This window comes from Hemitrygon akajei, unplaced genomic scaffold, assembly GCF_048418815.1.
Source record: "Hemitrygon akajei unplaced genomic scaffold, sHemAka1.3 Scf000047, whole genome shotgun sequence".
In the NCBI taxonomy this organism is placed as follows: domain Eukaryota; kingdom Metazoa; phylum Chordata; class Chondrichthyes; order Myliobatiformes; family Dasyatidae; genus Hemitrygon; species Hemitrygon akajei.
Window position 1 is genome coordinate 2902064 of NW_027331933.1, and position 6341 is coordinate 2908404.

At 44.9% G+C, this 6341-nt stretch overlaps 1 protein-coding gene across 1 annotated transcript in view; it reads right to left on the reverse strand.

The window, feature by feature from the left end:
• LOC140720808 (uncharacterized) overlaps nucleotides 1-6341 on the reverse strand; it is a 290042-nt gene that overhangs the window by 205973 nt on the left and 77728 nt on the right. The gene's annotated exons all lie outside the window — the stretch shown is intronic.

Consider the following 6341-nt stretch of genomic DNA (forward strand, 5'->3'; position numbering starts at 1 on the left):
TTAGGAAAATAGAGGGCTATGTGGTAGGGTAATTCTAAGCAGTTTCTAGAGTAAGTTACATGGTCGGTACAACATTGTGGGCCAAAGCATCGGTAATATGTTGTAGGTTTCTGTGATTCTATGAAATTCAAGGGAAATCTCCCGTCCCACGGAGTGGTGACTAGTTGCAACCTGTCATCACAGGGAGGGTGAGAGGGGAACGGCAGGGGTAGATTTTCATATACTGATATGGAACAGAAACATGGGCAGGGACCAGATGGGCCGAGTGGCCTGTCTAGTGTGCACAGTCAGTGTGGTAGAGACAGTAAGTACCTGACACATGGGATTTCATACAGAACTGATTTATCTTTCACAGATCCACAATATTAAACACCAGTCTAGTTTAAAGCTAACATCAGCAGAACAGACTCCTCCAATGCTCAGTGACCAGGGTTCAGTCCTGGGTGCGATGAGCAGCCGCAAGAACTGCAGAATCTGACAGTAACAGTCCCTCATGAACCTGCAGCTGCCTTCAGTCACCGTGATGGTTAAACATTTAACACGGAGCTGATTTGAACTTCCTCCCTGATGTGAAGTTGCTGGTGTTGCAGCAGCTGGGATGATTGAGTAAAACTCTTTGCTCACTCCGGACAGAAATGTGGCCTCTATTTATTGTGAACTCACCGGAGCATCACAAGGTGAGTTAACTGAATGAGTCTCTTCGCACACACGGAGCAGGTGAACGGCCGCCTCCCAGTGCGAAGCTGTAGATCTCGGTCTTCGGTCTCGGCCCGAAACGTTGACTGCTCATTTACACGGATGCTGCCCGACCTGTTGAGTTCCTCCAGCGTTTTGTACGTGTTGCTTTGACCACAGCACCTGCAGTGTACTTTGTGTTCAAGCGCTGGTGAACTGACAGATAGAGCGGAACTAACGTGCTGTTGTGTTCGAGATTCCCATACACAAATCGTTTTAATTTTCTACACTGTTAAAAGTTTACAAAGCACGTCAGCGGGTGAAGGACAACATTTCAACTGAAATAATTTTAGTCTCCATGGTGCCTTCTGATTAAACCACTGTCACATCTCAAAACAATTTAGAGGAACAAGATTTCATTTTCTAACTGCCCACAGTTCCTGCATCAGGCACAATATCAAACTCTCTGCTTCCCTCTCTGTATCAAAATGGATCACTCCTCCCCTTTATCAGTCTGTGACTTGGCTCAGTTTGTCTGTCTCCTTCGCATTCTGAGCATGCGCCACACACCTACTGAGATCACATTTTATTTACACGGCTGCGACTAGAGACTTTCAGATTATTATGTTCCTCCTGGCATTTGACGGTGGTAAAGTCAGAGTTAGCAATGGTACTGAAGCTCAGGAGTAGGTGATTAGGCTTTTTCGTTGGAGATCGATAAATTGCCGGTGGTGTGTGTCTGGATGAGTGGGTCGTTTTCAGACTGGAAGGAGGTAGCGTTTGGAGTACCCCAGAGGTCAGTCCCTGACCACAGTTGTTCACAGTTTAATGTCCTGGCGGAGGCAGCGAGATGTGAGATGTCCCAGTCTGCCGGTGACGCAGAAAGAGTGGAGTTGGGGGAGGGGAGGCTATTCACATGCAATTCCGTAGCTTTACAATCAGTACATAGTGCACTGTGGGGCTGCAGTGGCGGGTTCCAATCTGCTAATTAGATTTGCTGACGGCACTACATTGATCGACCGAATCCCAAACAATAACGAGGCAGCGTATAGAGAAGAAGTCATCACCCGACACAGTGGGGTCAAAAAAACAACCTCTCCCTCATTGTGACAAAAACAAAGGAGCTGGTTGTGGATTATAGGGGGAATGGAGACAGGGACCAAATTCAACATTTCCAAGTCTGTTATTGACACAAAATGCACATTTTGATATTGATCATGACACAATGTATTTTATATATTGTTAATGACATAAAACATATTTATAGTTTGTTACTGACAGAGAGTCGTATAAATTGTGTTCCGTGTGTTATCTGAATGTACTTGCCTGTGATGCTGCCACAAGTCAGTGTTTCTCTGTACCTCTACCTTCCCGTACTTGTGCACTTGGCAATAAATTCAACAGGACCTGAGAAATCTCAGTGAGATTTGGTTAGTGATGATCATCTTGGCAGCTCGGTAGGTGGAATGTATGAGACAGTACACTGTTAAATGCAAAACCCTGAACAGTGTTGATGATCAGAGGGATCTTAGACTCCAAGTTCATCGCTCCCTGAAAGAGACTGCACAGATTGATCGGGTGGTTAAGAAGGCAAATGGCATGGTTGTCTTTATTAGTTGAAGCATTGAGTTCAAAAGTCGGGAAGTTATGTTGCGGCTGTTACGAGCCTGCGGTCGTACTGTGACTGTTTCTTTAAGAGCGCCGGCGTGAGGAGGCGGGACTATGACGTCAGTCACAGGCCGACAGCGCTGACTGTGGACTGAACCATAAGAGAGAGAGAGAGCGATCTGCAGACAGGCAGTCGGCCAGTCTAAAGAGAGAGAGAGAGACTGTTAACGCTGATAGCTTCAGTTAGTCGCAGCTGAGGCTTGGAACTCTCCTATGCCCACAAGAGTGGGTTGATCATCGGTACACGGAACCACAACGAACGTGTGTGGCTGTCACTTCGTATAATCCATAGGAGTGGATTTTGGAATATCATGTGTTAACCCTTGCCTGGGTATGTTGTGTGGTAACCCCTGGAAGACGATATTCCTGTGACAGGCCACTTTCGCTGATAACTCGTATTTGGACGGATTCAACGGATAAGAACTTCGTCGACGGTTATTTTGATGTAACGGCTTTTTCCTCTACGTTTCACCCTGGATCACAAATATCTCTCTCCCATCATTTATTCCGTGGATTACTGAACTTTCCTACTTTACCATCTCAAGACTCTGAGCTTTGTTCCCTCACGCTCGGTGGTCTGGGAGTTATATTTACACATATATACACTTAACACTGTAAACTTTCCTTTATTTCGTTAAGTTACTATTTTATAAGTAGACACTAATAAAGAAAGTGGTTTTAACATCAAAACCAGACTCCAGTGTGAACTCTATTGTTGTTGGTTCGTTTCTAAAACGTCACAGTTCGTAACAACAGTTTTATAAAACTAGTTAGACCACATCTGGAGTGTTTCATACAGTTCTGGTCGCCCCCGTTCTCGGAAGGATGTCGGGACTTTGAATAGGGCGCAGAAGAGGTTTACCAGGACACTGCCTGGATTAGAGGGCATGAGCTATAACGAGAGGCTGGACAAACTTGTGTTGTTTTCTCCAGAGCGGCGCAGGCTGGGGAGAGACTGGATGGACGTTTATAAGATTACGAGAGGAATAGATAGAGTGGACAGACGATATATTTTTCCTGGGGGTTGAAATGTCTAATACATTTAAGGTGAGAGGAGATGTGAGCGGCAAGTTTGCTTCTTTCCACGGAGTAGTGGGTAACTGGGCATCTGTCTGGGGTGGAAGACCGAAGCGGTCACGTGTTCCCGTTTCCTGTTCACGTTTCTCTGCAGATCTGCAGCATCTGCGGGTCACTGCTCTACGTGTACGTGTAGCTTCATCTTTCCCCGTTCAGACAAGGCAGTGAGATCCGGATCTGTCACTTCCTCTCGTTGTGGTGGGCAATATGTTTTTTTCTCTGCAATATTTTCAGCATGTTTCATTCCACTGTTTTTACCTGCTGAAGTGCAGCCAATGTTTCTGGGTGTCTGACCCATTTATGTGAGAATTTAGCCTTTTCTATTTCTCTGATCTTCTCATAAATGTGTGCAGTTCAGTTAAGCTTCACTCCACTACTTCCAAAGCAACAACCCGGTCAGTCAAATAGATCCACACATTTAAAATAGTTTATTACATCGTTTTTTCATGTTGTACTATTTATATAATTTAACTATGTAATATTTATATTATATTAAATCACAATTGTTAAAATCTATGGTTATGAATTGGGTTCTACTGCTGCCGCAGAGACAACGAATTTCATGACATATGCCGGTGCTATTAAACCTGATTCTGATATTGATATGGGAGACCCACCACCGGTCACCTGATCCCAGTTACCGCAGATCGTAATGTGAGATTGAAGCCTTTACTATTTATTTGCATTCCTCAGAAATGACAACAGTTCAGTTTCCTTCTGTGGATCCAGAACAGAAGCTCAGTCTGTCTAATATTTCCACATAATTAAAATAGGGAATTTGTTTATTATCATCACGTACTGAGCTACAGTGAAAATCTTGCCTGACGTACCATCCACAGATCGATACATTACAACAGTACATTGAGCTGATATACGACAGAACAATAACTGTAACAAAGCATTATGGCTGCAGAGAAAGTGCAGTGCAGATAGACATATGGTGCAGGGTCACGTCGAGTTACATTGTGAGGCCGAGACCATTTTATCATTCATTTGGCTTATAACCACAGACAGGAAGCCGTCCTTGAGCCGGGTGGTTCGCGCTTTAAGGCTTTTGTATCTCTTCCCCGATGGGGGAGCGGGTTTGCAGCAAGAATGTCCAGGTTGTGAGGATCTTTGAGTACATGTCCTGCTTTTCCGAGGCAGGGGAAGTGTAGGAAGAGTCCATGGAGGGGAGGCTTGTTTCTCTGATGTTCTCTGCAGTTCCTTGCAGTCATGGGCAGAGCAGTAGCCATACGAAGGCGTGACGTATCGACAAGAAGCTCAGAGACCTCGGCCTTCACCCTGCCTTGTGTCGCTGGATCCTGGACTTCCTGTCAGATCGCCGGCAGGTGGTAAGTGTGGGCTCCCTCACCTCTGTCTCTCTGACCCTCAGCACACATACCCCACAGGGTTGTCACTTTGGCCCCCTCCTTTACTCTCTGTGCACCCATGACTTGTGTCGCCACCCACAGCTCCAATCTGTTAATTAAATTTGCTGACGACACTACACTGACTGTCCTAATCTCAAATAATAACGAGGCAGCCGACAGAGAAGAAGTCATCACCCCGACACAGTGGTGTCAAGAAAACAACCTCTCCCTCATTGTGACAAAAACACAGGAGCTGGTTGTGGATTAGAGAAGGAATGGAGACAGGTATCAAATTCAACATTTCCAAGTCTGTTGTTGACACAAAATGCACATTTTAATATTGATCATGACAAAATGTATTTTATATATCGTTAATGACTTAAAACATATTTACAGATTGTGACTGACAGAGAATCGTATAATTTGTGTTCCGTGTGTTATCTGAATGTACTTGCCTGTGATGCTGCCACAAGTCAGTGTTTCTCTGTACCTGTACCTTCCCGTACTTGTGCACTTGGCAATAAATTCAACAGGACCTGAGAAATCTCAGTGAGATTTGATTAGTGATGATCATCTTGGCAGCTCGGTAGGTCGAATGTATGAGACAGTACACTGTTAAATGAAAAACCCTGAACAGTGTCGATGATCAGAGGAATCTCAGACTCCAAGGAGGCGGGACTATGACGTCAGTCACAGGCTGACAGCGCTGACTGTGGACTGAACCACAAGAGAGAGAGAGCGATCTGCAGACAGGCCAGTCTAAAGAGACAGAGAGAGACTGGAAAAGCTGATAGCTTCAGTTAGTCGCAGCTGAGGCTTGGAACTCTCCTATGCCCACAAGAGTGGGTTGATCATCGGTACACGGAACCACAACGAATGTGTGTGGCTGTCACTTCGTATAATCCATAGGTGTGAGTTTTGGAATATCTTGTGTTAACCCTTGCCTGGGTATGTTGTGTGGTAACCCCTGGAAGACGGTATTCCTGTGACAGGTCCACTTTCGCTGATAACTCGTATGTGGACAGATTCAACGGATAAGAAAGTCGTCGGCGGTTATTTTGTAGTAACGGCCTTTTCTCTACGTTTCACCCTGGATTACAAATATCTCTCTCCCATCATTTATTCCGTGGATTACTGAACTTTCCTACTTTACCATCTCAAGACTCTAAGCTTTGTTCCCTCACGCTCGATAGTTTGGGAATTATATTTACACATATATACACATAACACTTAACTTTCCTTTATTTCATTAAGATACTATAAGTAGATACTAATAAAGAGAATGGTTTTAACATCAAAACCAGACTCCAGTGTGAACTCCATTGCTGCTGGTTCGTTTCTAAAACGTCACAGTTCGTAACACAGTTTTATAAAACTAGTTAGACTACATCTGGAGTGTTTCATACAGTTCTGGTCGCCCCCATTCTCGGAAGGATGTCGGGGCTTTGCAGAGGGCGCAGAAGAGGTTTACCAGGACACTGCCTGGATTAGAGGGCATGAGCTATAACGAGAGGCTGGACAAACTTGTGTTGTTTTCTTCAGAGCGGCGCAGGCTGGGGTGAGACTGGA